Below are 15,703 nucleotides of genomic sequence, written 5' to 3' on the forward strand. Positions count from 1 at the left end.
GCATGTACTGTGCATACTGAAGACACGCCATCCAGCATGTACTGTACATACAACAGACACGCCACCCAGCATGTACTGTACATACAACAGACACGCCACCTGGCATGTACTGTACATACAACAGACACGCCACCCAGCATGTACTGTGCATACTGAAGACACGCCATCCAGCATGTACTGTACATACAACAGACACGCCACCCAGCATGTACTGTACATACAACAGACACGCCACCCGGCATGTACTGTACATACAACAGACACGCCACCCAGCATGTACTGTGCATACTGAAGACACGCCATCCAGCATGTACTGTACATAGAAGAGACACGCCACCCGGCATGTACTGTACATACAACAGACACGCCACCCAGCATGTACTGTGCATACTGAAGACACGCCATCCAGCATGTACTGTACATACAACAGACACGCCACCCAGCATGTACTGTGCATACTGAAGACACGCCATCCAGCATGTACTGTACATAGAAGAGACACGCCACCCGGCATGTACTGTACATACAACAGACACGCCACCCGGCATGTACTGTACATACAACAGACACGCCACCCAGCATGTACTGTGCATACTGAAGACACGCCATCCAGCATGTACTGTACATAGAAGAGACACGCCACCCGGCATGTACTGTACATACAACAGACACGCCACCCGGCATGTACTGTACATACAACAGACACGCCACCCAGCATGTACTGTGCATACTGAAGACACGCCATCCAGCATGTACTGTACATAGAAGAGACACGTCACATATGTACATAGGATAGTCCAGGGTTTCTCAACTGGGGTTCCTTGAGCAATGAGCAACCTCTGCCTCACAGATAACTTCCCACTGACCCCCCCAATGTAAGGGACATTCTTCCCACTGACCCCCCCAATGTAAGGGACATTCTTCCCACTGACCCCCAATGTAAGGGACATTCTTCCCACTGACCCCCAATGTAAGGGACATTCTTCCCACTGACCCCTCCAATGTAAGGGACATTCTTCCCACTGACCCCTCCAATGTAAGGGACATTCTTCCCACTGACCCCCAATGTAAGGGACATTCTTCCCACTGACCCCCAATGTAAGGGACATTCTTCCCACTGACCACCAATGTAAGGGACATTCTTCCCACTGACCCCCAATGTAAGGGACGTTCTTCCCACTGACCCCCAATGTAAGGGACATTCTTCCCACTGACCCCCAATGTAAGGGTCGTTCTTCCCACTGACCCCCAATGTAAGGGACATTCTTCCCACTGACCTCCAATGTAAGGGACATTCTTCCCACTGACCCCCAATGTAAGGGACATTCTTCCCACTGACCCCCAATGTAAGGGACATTCTTCCCACTGACCCCCAATGTAAGGAACATTCTTCCCACTGACCCCCAATGTAAGGGACATTCTTCCCACTGATCCCCAATGTAAGGGACATTCTTCCCACTGACCCCCAATGTAAGGGACATTCTTCCCACTGATCCCCAATGTAAGGGACATTCTTCCCACTGACCCCCAATGTAAGGGACATTCTTCCCACTGACCCCTCCAATGTAAGGGACATTCTTCCCACTGACCCCCAATGTAAGGGACATTCTTCCCACTGACCCCCAATGTAAGGGACATTCTTCCCACTGACCCCCAATGTAAGGGACATTCTTCCCACTGATCACCAATGTAAGGGACATTCTTCCCACTGACCCCCAATGTAAGGGACGTTCTTCCCACTGATCCCCAATGTAAGGGACATTCTTCCCACTGACCCCCAATGTAAGGGTCGTTCTTCCCACTGACCCCCAATGTAAGGGACATTCTTCCCACTGATCACCAATGTAAGGGACATTCTTCCCACTGACCCCCAATGTAAGGAACATTCTTCCCACTGACCCCCAATGTAAGGGACATTCTTCCCACTGACCCCCAATGTAAGGGACATTCTTCCCACTGACCCCCAATGTAAGGGACATTCTTCCCACTGATCCCCAATGTAAGGGACATTCTTCCCACTGACCCCCAATGTAAGGGACATTCTTCCCACTGACCCCTCCAATGTAAGGGACATTCTTCCCACTGACCCCCAATGTAAGGGACATTCTTCCCACTGACCCCCAATGTAAGGGACATTCTTCCCACTGACCCCCAATGTAAGGGACATTCTTCCCACTGATCACCAATGTAAGGGACATTCTTCCCACTGACCCCCAATGTAAGGGACATTCTTCCCACTGACCCCCAATGTAAGGGACATTCTTCCCACTGACCCCCCAATGTAAGGGACATTCTTCCCACTGATCACCAATGTAAGGGACATTCTTCCCACTGACCCCCAATGTAAGGGACATTCTTCCTACTGACCACCAATGTAAGGGACATTCTTCCCACCGACCCCCAATGTAAGGGACATTCTTCCCACTGACCCCCAATGTAAGGGACATTCTTCCCACCGACCCCCAATGTAAGGGACATTCTTCCCACTGACCCCCAATGTAAGGGACATTCTTCCCACTGACCCCCAATGTAAGGGACATTCTTCCCACTGACCTCCAATGTAAGGGACATTCTTCCCACCGACCCCCAATGTAAGGGACATTCTTCCCACTGACACCAATGTAAGGGGCATTCTTCCCACTGACCCCCAATGTAAGGGACATTCTTCCCACTGACCCCCAATGTAAGGGACATTCTTCCCACTGACCCCCCAATGTAAGGGACATTCTTCCCACTGACCCCCCAATGTAAGGGACATTCTTCCCACTGACCCCCAATGTAAGGGACATTCTTCCCACTGACACCAATGTAAGGGACACTCTTCCCACTGATCACCAATGTAAGGGACATTCTTCCCACTGACCCCCAATGTAAGGGACATTCTTCCCACTGACCCCCAATGTAAGGGACGTTCTTCCCACTGATCCCCAATGTAAGGGACATTCTTCCCACTGACCCCCAATGTAAGGGACATTCTTCCCACTGATCACCAATGTAAGGGACATTCTTCCCACTGACCTCCAATGTAAGGGACATTCTTCCCACTGACCCCCAATGTAAGGGACATTCTTCCCACTGATCCCCAATGTAAGGGACATTCTTCCCACTGATCACCAATGTAAGGGACATTCTTCCCACTGACCCCCAATGTAAGGGACATTCTTCCCACTGACCCCCAATGTAAGGGACATTCTTCCCACTGACCCCCAATGTAAGGGACATTCTTCGCACTGACCCCCAATGTAAGGGACATTCTTCCCACTGACCCCCCAATGTAAGGGACATTCTTCCCACCGACCACCAATGTAAGGGACATTCTTCCCACCGACCACCAATGTAAGGGACATTCTTCCCACTGATCACCAATGTAAGGGACATTCTTCCCACTGACCCCCAATGTAAGGGACATTCTTCTCACTGACCCCCAATGTAAGGGACATTCATCCCACTGACCTCCAATGTAAGGGACGTTCTTCCCACTGACCCCCCAATGTAAGGGACATTCTTCCCACTGACCACCAATGTAAGGGACATTCTTCCCACCGACCCCCAATGTAAGGGACATTCTCCCCACTGACCCCCAATGTAAGGGACATTCTTCCCACTGACCCCCAATGTAAGGGACATTCTTCCCACTGACCTCCAATGTAAGGGACATTCTTCCCACTGACCCCCCAATGTAAGGGACATTCTTCCCACCGACCCCCAATGTAAGGGACATTCTTCCCACTGACCACCAATGTAAGGGACATTCTTCCCACTGACCTCCAATGTAAGGGACATTCTTCCCACTGACCCCCAATGTAAGGGACATTCTTCCCACTGACCCCCAATGTAAGGGACATTCTTCCCACCGACCCCCAATATAAGGGACATTCTTCCCACTGACCCCCAATGTAAGGGACATTCTTCCCACCGACCCCCAATGTAAGGGACATTCTTCCCACCGACCCCCAATGTAAGGGACATTCTTCCCACCGACCCCCAATGTAAGGGACATTCTTCCCACTGACCATCACACTATTGTACCACGGGTCGTAGATCTAGTAATTCTTAGGCGGGGTTTTCTGAGGCCGGAATGTTGTTTGAAAGGTTGAGGAAGGTTGGAATACACGCATCACCCGGGCCATGTACACGGAACAGACACGTACCCCAGGAGCTCTGTGGCGCAGGTCATTCCCGTCACCCATGTTCAGTTTTTCGCATTAAGCCAGAATTTAGAGACCTCCGGCACCTTTGAAGAGCCCGGCTGCAGTGTGGATCCCGCCACGCTCCTGTCTGCCGTGGCAGTGAGTATTGCAGCATTGTTAAGGCCGATGTTGTGAACGGATTGTGTTTCTGATGAAACGTGGTGGGGGCTGCTTTGGGGTGAGATGGACTAAATTTATATGGCCCCAGAGTCAGTCACCCAGAGGGCCACACACAGTGCCAGGACAAGGTATTCCAGCCAACAGGGTGAACATGCCAAACTCTACACCCCACCCCCCCATTCGGTTTGTTAGTCATCAGTCTCTGTACGTGGGATCTCAGCTGCCACCATGGTGGTCTCTGAACATCTCCAGGTTCACCAGTCGGGTTTGAGGTGACTCTAGTACTGCCTTGTGGGACCTCCTTGCTGTGGCCTCTGTGGATCTCATTACTCTAATTGGGGGATGGGACCAGAGGCCAAACCACATCCTGCAGGACCTTCCCAAAATGTCAACCAAGTCCCGGAGTCCCTCAGGTCTGGGCTGTACCCCGGGGCCCAATGCCAGAACAATGTCCAACACTGGATTCCACTTACCTAATCTGCAGGCCGCCGGCAGGGAGAGATGTGGGCTGCTGCAGTGCCGGTTGGCGGGGGGTGGTACCATCGAAGAATCAGGGCACCCCACAGGAGAAGTGCAGGCCAGGACAAGGAGTGCCCTGGCCTCAGACTGCCCTCCATTTTCCACCCAATTTTGCTCACAGCTCACCACTGAAGTGGTCCAACCAGAAGCCAGCGAGAGCTTCGTAACTAACCCAAGCCACTTACCTTGGCCAGCACCACCCGCAGCCTTATGGAGGCCACACAAAGAGAGTGGAGGCAGGGAAAGGAGGGGGTCACAGGGGGGGGGGTGCAGAGGTTAGCCAAGATGGGATTTGGGGTGTGGTGGTGAGCAAAGAGAGGGGTTTGAGGTGCAGAGGTGAGGGGGGTGCAGCAGTGAGCGGAGAGGGGGACAGAGGTTGGGGGAGGGAGGGGAGTTGGGCACAGAGGTTAGCTGAGAGGGGGACAGAGGTTGGGGGAGGGAGGGGAGTTGGGGCGCAGAGGTTAGTTGAGAGGGGGACAGAGGTTGGGGGATGGAGGGGAGTTGGGGCACAGAGGATAGCTGAGAGGGGGACAGAGGTTGGGGGGAGAGGAGTTGGGGTGCAGAGGTTAGCTGAGAGGGGGACAGAGGTTGGGGGAGGGAAGGGAGTTGGGGCGCGGAGGTTAGCCGAGAGGGGGACAGGGGTTGGGGCGCAGAGGTTAGCCGAGAGGGGGACAGAGGTTGGGGGAGGGAGGGGAGTTGGGGTGCAGAGGTTAGCCGAGAGGGGGACAGAGGTTGGGGGAGAGAGGGGAGTTGGGGCGCAGAGGTTAGCCGAGAGGGGGGCAGAGGTTGGGGGAGGAGGGAGGGGAGTTGGGGTGCAGAGGTTAGCCGAGAGGGGGGCAGAGGTTGGGGGGAGGGGAGTTGGGGCGCAGAGGTTAGCCGAGAGGACAGAGGTTGGGGGGAGGGGAGTTGGGGCGCAGAGGTTAGCCGAGAGGGGGACAGAGGTTGGGGGAGGGAGGGGAGTTGGGGCGCAGAGGTTAGCCGAGAGGGGGACAGAGGTTGGGGGAGGAGGGAGGGGAGTTGGGGTGCAGAGGTTAGCCGAGAGGGGGACAGAGGTTGGGGGGAGGGGAGTTGGGGCGCAGAGGTTAGCCGAGAGGGGGACAGAGGTTGGGGGAGGGAGGGGAATTGGGGCGCAGAGGTTAGCCGAGAGGGGGACAGAGGTTGGGGGGAGGGGAGTTGGGGCGCAGAGGTTAGCCGAGAGGACAGAGGTTGGGGGAGGAGGGAGGGGAGTTGGGGCGCAGAGGTTAGCCGAGAGGGGGACAGAGGTTGAGGGAGGGAGGGGAGTTGGGGCGCAGAGGTTAGCCGAGAGGACAGAGGTTGGGGGAGGAGGGAGGGGAGTTGGGGCGCAGAGGTTAGCCGAGAGGGGGACAGAGGTTGGGGGAGGGAGGGGAGTTGGGGCGCAGAGGTTAGCCGAGAGGGGGACAGAGGTTGGGGGAGGGAGTGGAGTTGGGGCGCAGAGGTTAGCCGAGAGGGGGACAGAGGTTGGGGGAGGGAGGGGAGTTGGGGCGCAGAGGTTAGCCGAGAGGGGGACAGAGGTTGGGGGAGGAGGGAGGGGAGTTGGGGCGCAGAGGTTAGCCGAGAGGGGGACAGAGGTTGGGGGAGGAGGGAGGGGAGTTGGGGCGCAGAGGTTAGCCGAGAGGGGGACAGAGGTTGGGGGAGGAGGGAGGGGAGTTGGGGCGCAGAGGTTAGCCGAGAGGGGGACAGTGGTTGGGGGAGGGAGGGGAGTTGATGTGCAAAGATTAGAAGACAGGGAAGTGGGGACGTACAGCAAGGAGCGGCTGGGGTGCAAAGATGAGAAGAGAGGGGATAGGATGCAGAAATGATCAGAGAGGGGGGGTTGGAGAACAGAGGTTATCAGGGGGGGGATTTGGGGTGCAGAGTTTAGCAGAGAAGGGATTTGGGTGCAAAAGCAAGCAGACAGCGGTGAAGAGGTAAGTAGTGAGGGGGTGTGGGGGGGGCAGAGGTCAGTGGGGGGGCTTGGGGAACAGAGGTTAGCAGAGGGGGAGGGGTTGTGGTGCATAGGTTAGTAAGGGGGAGGTGGGAGTGAGGCTGTGAGCAGAAAGGGGGTTTGGGATGCAGCTTCTCCACCGCAAATTCCCACCAATGGGAGTCCAGTGAGGAAGGTACACAGAGAGGTGGAGTCGCGTAGTAGGAACACTTTTTAGGCCACGCCCAATATTCTGCATCATTTAACCACACACACTTCCACTACGCACATGCTGCGTGTTGCCACACCCCCCATTCTCAAGTCCAAAAGTTGGGAGGGCTGTGGCCCCACCACATGAAAATACTGTGCCCCGGGCAGCTGCCCCTCCTGCCTCCATCGCACACACAGGCAGTCTGCAGTCCTTTCCATGTTTGGTGGTCTCCCCACTTCGGATGATTGGATTCATACCTAGAGATGATACCTCCATATCCACCCTATAATTATGTACCACAACCATGCACTGACCCCCAATGTTAGGGACATTCTTCCCACTGACCCCCAATGTAAGGGACATTCTTCCCACTGACCCCCAATGTAAGGGACATTCTTCCCACTGACCCCCAATGTAAGGGACATTCTTCCCACCGACCCCCCAATGTAAGGGACATTCTTTCCACTGACCCCCAATGTAAGGGACATTCTTCCCACTGACCCCCAATGTTAGGGACATTCTTCCCACTGACCCCCAATGTAAGGGACATTCTTCCCACTGACCCCCAATGTAAGGGACATTCTTCCCACCGACCCCCCAATGTAAGGGACATTCTTCGCACTGACCCCCAATGTAAGGGACATTCTTCCCACTGACCCCCAATGTAAGGGACATTCTTCCCACTGACCCCCAATGTAAGGGACATTCTTCCCACTGACCACCAATGTAAGGGACATTCTTCCCACCGACCCCCAATGTAAGGGACATTCTTCCCACCGACCCCCAATGTAAGGGACATTCTTCCCACTGACCTCCAATGTAAGGGACATTCTTCCCACTGACCCCCAATGTAAGGGACATTCTTCCCACTGACCTCCAATGTAAGGGACATTCTTCCCACCGACCCCCAATATAAGGGACATTCTTCCCACTGACCCCCAATGTAAGGGACATTCTTCCCACTGACCCCCAATGTAAGGGACATTCTTCCCACTGACCTCCAATGTAAGGGACATTCTTCCCACCGACCACCAATGTAAGGGACATTCTTCCCACTGACCCCCAATGTAAGGGACATTCTTCCCACTGACCCCCAATGTAAAGGACGTTCTTCCCACTGACCCCCAATGTAAGGGACATTCTTCCCACTGACCCCCAATGTAAGGGACATTCTTCCCACTGACCCCCAATGTAAGGGACATTCTTCCCACTGACCACCAATGTAAGGGACATTCTTCCCACCGACCCCCAATGTAAGGGACATTCTTCCCACCGACCCCCAATGTAAGGGACATTCTTCCCACTGACCTCCAATGTAAGGGACATTCTTCCCACCGACCCCCAATGTAAGGGACATTCTTCCCACTGACCATCACACTATTGTACCACGGGTCGTAGATCTAGTAATTCTTAGGCGGGGTTTTCTGAGGCCGGAATGTTGTTTGAAAGGTTGAGGAAGGTTGGAATACACGCATCACCCGGGCCATGTACACGGAACAGACACGTACCCCAGGAGCTCTGTGGCGCAGGTCATTCCCGTCACCCATGTTCAGTTTTTCGCATTAAGCCAGAATTTAGAGACCTCCGGCACCCTTGAAGAGCCCGGCTGCAGTGTGGATCCCGCCACGCTCCTGTCTGCCGTGGCAGTGAGTATTGCAGCATTGTTAAGGCCGATGTTGTGAACGGATTGTGTTTCTGATGAAACGTGGTGGGGGCTGCTTTGGGGTGAGATGGACTAAATTTATATGGCCCCAGAGTCAGTCACCCAGAGGGCCACACACAGTGCCAGGACAAGGTATTCCAGCCAACAGGGTGAACATGCCAAACTCTACACCCCACCCCCCCATTCGGTTTGTTAGTCATCAGTCTCTGTACGTGGGATCTCAGCTGCCACCATGGTGGTCTCTGAACATCTCCAGGTTCACCAGTCGGGTTTGAGGTGACTCTAGTACTGCCTTGTGGGACCTCCTTGCTGTGGCCTCTGTGGATCTCATTACTCTAATTGGGGGATGGGACCAGAGGCCAAACCACATCCTGCAGGACCTTCCCAAAATGTCAACCAAGTCCCGGAGTCCCTCAGGTCTGGGCTGTACCCCGGGGCCCAATGCCAGAACAATGTCCAACACTGGATTCCACTTACCTAATCTGCAGGCCGCCGGCAGGGAGAGATGTGGGCTGCTGCAGTGCCGGTTGGCGGGGGGTGGTACCATCGAAGAATCAGGGCACCCCACAGGAGAAGTGCAGGCCAGGACAAGGAGTGCCCTGGCCTCAGACTGCCCTCCATTTTCCACCCAATTTTGCTCACAGCTCACCACTGAAGTGGTCCAACCAGAAGCCAGCGAGAGCTTCGTAACTAACCCAAGCCACTTACCTTGGCCAGCACCACCCGCAGCCTTATGGAGGCCACACAAAGAGAGTGGAGGCAGGGAAAGGAGGGGGTCACAGGGGGGGGGGTGCAGAGGTTAGCCAAGATGGGATTTGGGGTGTGGTGGTGAGCAAAGAGAGGGGTTTGAGGTGCAGAGGTGAGGGGGGTGCAGCAGTGAGCGGAGAGGGGGACAGAGGTTGGGGGAGGGAGGGGAGTTGGGCACAGAGGTTAGCTGAGAGGGGGACAGAGGTTGGGGGAGGGAGGGGAGTTGGGGCGCAGAGGTTAGTTGAGAGGGGGACAGAGGTTGGGGGATGGAGGGGAGTTGAGGCACAGAGGATAGCTGAGAGGGGGACAGAGGTTGGGGGAGGGAAGGGAGTTGGGGCGCGGAGGTTAGCTGAGAGGGGGACAGAGGTTTGGGGAATTGGGGCGCAGAGGTTAGTTGAGAGGGGGACAGAGGTTGGGGGAGGGAGGGGAGTTGGGGCGCAGAGGTTAGTTGAGAGGGGGACAGAGGTTGGGGGATGGAGGGGAGTTGGGGCACAGAGGATAGCTGAGAGGGGGACAGAGGTTGGGGGGAGAGGAGTTGGGGTGCAGAGGTTAGCTGAGAGGGGGACAGAGGTTGGGGGAGGGAAGGGAGTTGGGGCGCGGAGGTTAGCCGAGAGGGGGACAGGGGTTGGGGCGCAGAGGTTAGCCGAGAGGGGGACAGAGGTTGGGGGAGGGAGTGGAGTTGGGGCGCAGAGGTTAGCCGAGAGGGGGACAGAGGTTGGGGGAGGGAGGGGAGTTGGGGCGCAGAGGTTAGCCGAGAGGGGGACAGAGGTTGGGGGAGGAGGGAGGGGAGTTGGGGCGCAGAGGTTAGCCGAGAGGGGGACAGAGGTTGGGGGAGGAGGGAGGGGAGTTGGGGCGCAGAGGTTAGCCGAGAGCGGGACAGTGGTTGGGGGAGGGAGGGGAGTTGATGTGCAAAGATTAGAAGACAGGGAAGTGGGGACGTACAGCAAGGAGCGGCTGGGGTGCAAAGATGAGAAGAGAGGGGATAGGATGCAGAAATGATCAGAGAGGGGGGGTTGGAGAACAGAGGTTATCAGGGGGGGGATTTGGGGTGCAGAGTTTAGCAGAGAAGGGATTTGGGTGCAAAAGCAAGCAGACAGCGGTGAAGAGGTAAGTAGTGAGGGGGTGTGGGGGGGGCAGAGGTCAGTGGGGGGGCTTGGGGAACAGAGGTTAGCAGAGGGGGAGGGGTTGTGGTGCATAGGTTAGTAAGGGGGAGGTGGGAGTGAGGCTGTGAGCAGAAAGGGGGTTTGGGATGCAGCTTCTCCGCCGCAAATTCCCACCAATGGGAGTCCAGTGAGGAAGGTACACAGAGAGGTGGAGTCGCGTAGTAGGAACACTTTTTAGGCCACGCCCAATATTCTGCATCATTTAACCACACACACTTCCACTACGCACATGCTCCGTGTTGCCACACCCCCCATTCTCAAGTCCAAAAGTTGGGAGGGCTGTGGCCCCACCACATGAAAATACTGTGCCCCGGGCAGCTGCCCCTCCTGCCTCCATCGCACACACAGGCAGTCTGCAGTCCTTTCCATGTTTGGTGGTCTCCCCACTTCGGATGATTGGATTCATACCTAGAGATGATACCTCCATATCCACCCTATAATTATGTACCACAACCATGCACAGTCCACGGTGTGCACAGGATTCAGTGGCACTGGGGTTCCTGGTGAGGACTTCCAGGATGCATGTCTGGATTGTCAGATTTTTGTGGGATTGGCAAATCCTGGTTTGGGGTCTGGAGGCTTTGCAGAGTATGGGTGGGATGAAGCCTCCAGCTCTGGGTCCATGATTTGCATGTAACCAGAACACTGTTTGGGAAGGTGACACATGAGGTCTTAACCCCGGAGGACAGAGGAAGTCTTCAACCCAGAGGACAGAGGAGGTCCTCACCCTGAAGGACAGACAAGGTATTTGGCCCAGTTGACACAGGAGGTCCTCATCCCAGAGTACAGAGGAGGTCCTCACTCTGGTGGATAGAAGAGGTCCTCACCCCAGAGGACAGAGGAGATCTTCATCCAGAGAACAAAGGAGGTCCTCACCCAGGAGGAAAGAGGAAGTCCTCACCCCAGAGGACAGAGGAGGTCTTCACCTCAGAGGACAGAGGAGGTCCTCACCCTGGAGGACAGAGGAGGTCTTTACCCCAAACGACAGAAGAAGTCCTCACCAGGAGAACAGAGGGGGTTCTTACCCCAGAGGACAGAGGAGGTCTTCACCCCTGAAGACAGACAAGGTATTTGGCCCAGTGGACAGAGGAGATCCTCAACCGGAGGACAGAGGAGGTCCTCACTCTGGTGGATAGAAGAGGTCCTCACCCCAAAAGGACAGAGGAGGTCTTCATCGGGAGAACAAAGGAGGTCCTTACCCAGGAGGACAGAGGAGGTCTTCACCACAGAGGAGATGCTCACCCTGGAAGACAGAGGAGGTCTTCACCTCAGAGGACAAAGGAGGTCCTCACCCTGGAGGACAGAGGAGGTCTTCACCCCAAAGGACATAAGAAGCCCTCACCTGGAGAACAGAGGAGGTCCTCACCCTAGAGGACAGATGAGGTCTTCACCCTCAAGGACAGACAAGGTCTTCGCCCTGGTGTTCAGAGGAGGTCCTCACCTCAGAGCACAGAGGAGGTCTTCATCCTGGAGGACACAGGAGGTCCTCACCTTGGGGAACAGAGGAGGTCTTCACCCTGGAGGACAAAGGAGGTCCTCACCCTGGAGGACATAGAAGGTCCTTATCCTGAAGGCCAGAGGAGGTCCTCACTCCAGAGGACAGAGGAAGTCTTCACCGCAGAAGACAGAGGATGTCCTCACCTCAGAAAAGGTCTTCATCCCACAGGACAGAGGCGATCTTTACCCCTGAGGACAGAGGAGGTCATCACCCTGGAGGACAGAGGAGGTCCTCACCCAGAGAACAAAGGACGTCCTAACCCCAGAGGACAGAGGAGGTCCTCACCCCAAAGGACAGAGGAGGTCCTCACCTGGAAAACATAGGAGATCCACACCGCGGAGAACATAGGAGGTCCTCACCTGGAGAACAGAGGAGGTCCTCACCCCCAAGGACAGTCAAGCTCTTCACCCTGGTGGACAGAGGAGGTCCTCTCCCCGGAGAACAGAGGAGTCCCTCACCCCAGAGAACAGAGGAGGCCCTCACCCCGGAGAACAGAGGAGGTGTTCATCCTGGAGGACAGTGATGGTCTTTACCCTGAAGGACAGAGAAGGTCCTCAACCCGGAGGACAGAGGAGGTCCTCACCCCAGAGGACAGAGAAGGTCCTTATCCTTGAGGACAGAGGAGGTCCTCACCCCAGAGGACAAAGGAGATTCTCACCTTGAAGGAAGGAGAAGGTCATTACCCCTGGGAACAGAGGAGGTCCTCACCCTGGAGGACAGAGGAAGTCTTCACCCTGGGAGACAGAGGAGGTCTTCCCCCCTGAGGACAAAGTAGGTCCTTACCCTGGAGGACAGAGGCAGTCCTCAACCCAGGGAACAAATGAGGTCTTCAACCCAGAGGACAGAGGAGGTCCTCACCTGGAGAACAGAGGAGGTCCTTACCCTGGAAGACAGAGGAGGTCTTTACCCTGGAGAATAGAGGAGGCCCTTACGCTGGAGGACAGTCCTGGAGGCCATGTGTCAGGAAAGGAGTCCTGGAGGCCATGTGTCAGGAGAGGAGTCCTGGAGGCCATGTGTCAGGAGAGGAGTCCTGGAGGTCATATATCAGGAGAAGAGTCCTGGAGGTCATATGTAAGGAGAGGAGTCCTGGAGGTCATATGTCAGGAGAGGAGTCCTGGAGGTCATATGTCAGGAGAGGAGTCCTGGAGGTCATATGTCAGCTGCGTAATTGGAATGCCGTTTCCAGTGTGGAGGCTGAAGGTTCCCTCATGTAGGACAGACTCTGGGACGTCTGCTAGTCATGGTGGATGTGGAGGTTCAGTCTCCATACTTCGGTTTGGGCAGCACTGTCCTCCACTCCAGACCCCAAATATTTCCTACTGTCCAATCAGAATCCAGAAGTCTGTGTGAGTTTTATGGGTCCAATGACTGACACCGCAGCACGTCACCATGTATTGTGGTGTCAGTCATTCTGAGTATCACGTTGCGGTGTATGTGGGCGCTCTGCAGCAGGCTGCGTTGGTGAACTCTGCAGGTCCCAGTGGGACTGTCCTCGGATCCTACGTATGATCGCACTCTACACGTGCAGTGACTCCAGAGCTCTGCTGACTTCCATCATCCAATCGGGTGCAAGCAACAATGCTGTGTTTTTTCCTTGCCTGTGATTGGCTGTTCTCTGCAAGGTGAAGCTTCACTTCTACTCTCTGGAGAAGCTGCACTTCGCAGGGTGCCCCGCCTATTTGCCTTTAGTAAATTCCGCCCACTGTGCGCTAAATGATGTTAAACGATACAGGGAGAGGCGGGACTCTACAAGCCTTGTGCTGGGAAGCCACGCCCACTCCGTTGGCCACATATCACTTGCCTAATGGATGAGGCAAGTCGTGTTTTTCTTCTCATCCCCCCCTAATGTTCTCCAGATGCCCTCACCTCCACTCGTGTGGACTGGTCCCTTGAATTCCATCCTCCAGGTCTATTGGGGTCCACAACGCCCCCCGTCACTGGAAGGATGGCCCATACTTCAAGTGGCCCTGTCACAACTAGAGCCAAAGTTTCCGAAAGTCAGAATTTATTCTCTTTATACTTGTTCCCGGTGAACGATTATCTACAAGTGACCAGATATGATTATTGCACCACATCCCTTCAAATCAATCGAGAAGATGGGACCTTCAGGGTGCGTCGCCACGGATACCACACATTAACAGTTATATCATTTTTATTTCGGATTTTGGTAAAACAAGAAAAAGGAAAAGATACAAAAACATAAAAACAATTTCATTTCTAAGAATACCAACTGAGATTCAGACTTGGTTAGGTCAATGTAGTCACTCCCTACATGTTTCGCCCTCACAGGCTTCTTCAGGGGAGATTTTTGAGGAAATTTCTAGTGCCGGGACAGTCCTGGATGTAAAAGCTCAGAGCTAGGAGGAAATGACCTAAAAAATCGTAACTGGCCTACAAGTCCAAAACAGCTGTAGAGGAGATAATGGGCATCAGATATCATCTGCTAAATGCTTTAGAAGGATATATGGGTCCAACCCAACAGAGATCGAATTGACGTCCAAAACCCGAGGAGAGGAAACAACGGACATCGAACGTCATCTGCAATTCAAGTAGCAAGGAAAACGTAGGGAAAAAGGAGTTTAATTGAAGATCAATTTCCAATTCCACCACTAGATGTCAGCAAAGGACAAAAGTCCAGACGATATCCAATACAGCCTCCAAGATACTCAGTGTGCACTGGTGATTTCTGGTACCCCTCCCCCAGGACTGACACCCCTCCACCTGTACCCCTCCCCCAGGACTGACACCCCCCACCTGTACCCCTCCCCCAGGACTGACACCCCCCTACTTGTACCCCTCCCCCAGGACTGACACCCTTCCACCTGTACCCCTCCCACAGGACTGACACCCCTCCACCAGGACTGACACCCCTCCACCTGTACCCCTCCCCCAGGACTGACACCCCCCACCTGTACCCCTCCTCCAGGACTAACACCCCCCTACCTGTACCCCTCCCCCAGCACTGACACCCCCCTACTTGTACCCCTCCCCCAGGACTGACACCCCCTACTTGTACCCCTCCCCCAGGACTGACACCCCTCCACCTGTACCCCTCCCCCAGGACTGACACCCCCTACTTGTACCCCTCCCCCAGGACTGACACCCCTCCACCTGTACCCCTCCCCCAGGACTGACACCCCTCCACCTGTATCCCTCCCCCAGGACTGACACCCCCTACTTCTACCCCTCCCCCAGGACTGACACCCCTCCACCTGTACCCGTCCCCCAGGACTGACACCCCTCCACCTGTACCCCTCCCCCAGGACTGACACCCCCCACCTGTACCCCTCCCCCAGGACTGACACCCCTCCACCTGTACCACTCCCCCAGGACTGACACCCCCCTACTTTTACCCCTCCCCCAGGACTGACACCCCTCCACCTGTACCCCTCCCCCAGGACTGACATCCCCCTACTTGTACCCCTCCCCCAGGACTGACACCCCTCCCCCAGGACTGGCACCCCCCTACTTGTACCCCTCCCCCAGGACTGACACCCCCCTACTTTTACCCCTCCCCCAGGACTGACACCCCTCCACCTGTACCCCTCCCCCAGGACTGACATCCCCCTACTTGTACCCCTCCCCCAGGACTGACACCCCCCTACTTTTACCCCTCCCCCAGGACTGACACCCCTCCACCTGTACCCCTCCCGCAGGACTGACACCCC

This window comes from Staurois parvus, unplaced genomic scaffold (assembly GCF_062004578.1).
Source record: "Staurois parvus isolate SC_StPar_1 unplaced genomic scaffold, SC_StPar_1.0 ptg001323l, whole genome shotgun sequence".
Lineage (NCBI taxonomy): Eukaryota > Metazoa > Chordata > Amphibia > Anura > Ranidae > Staurois > Staurois parvus.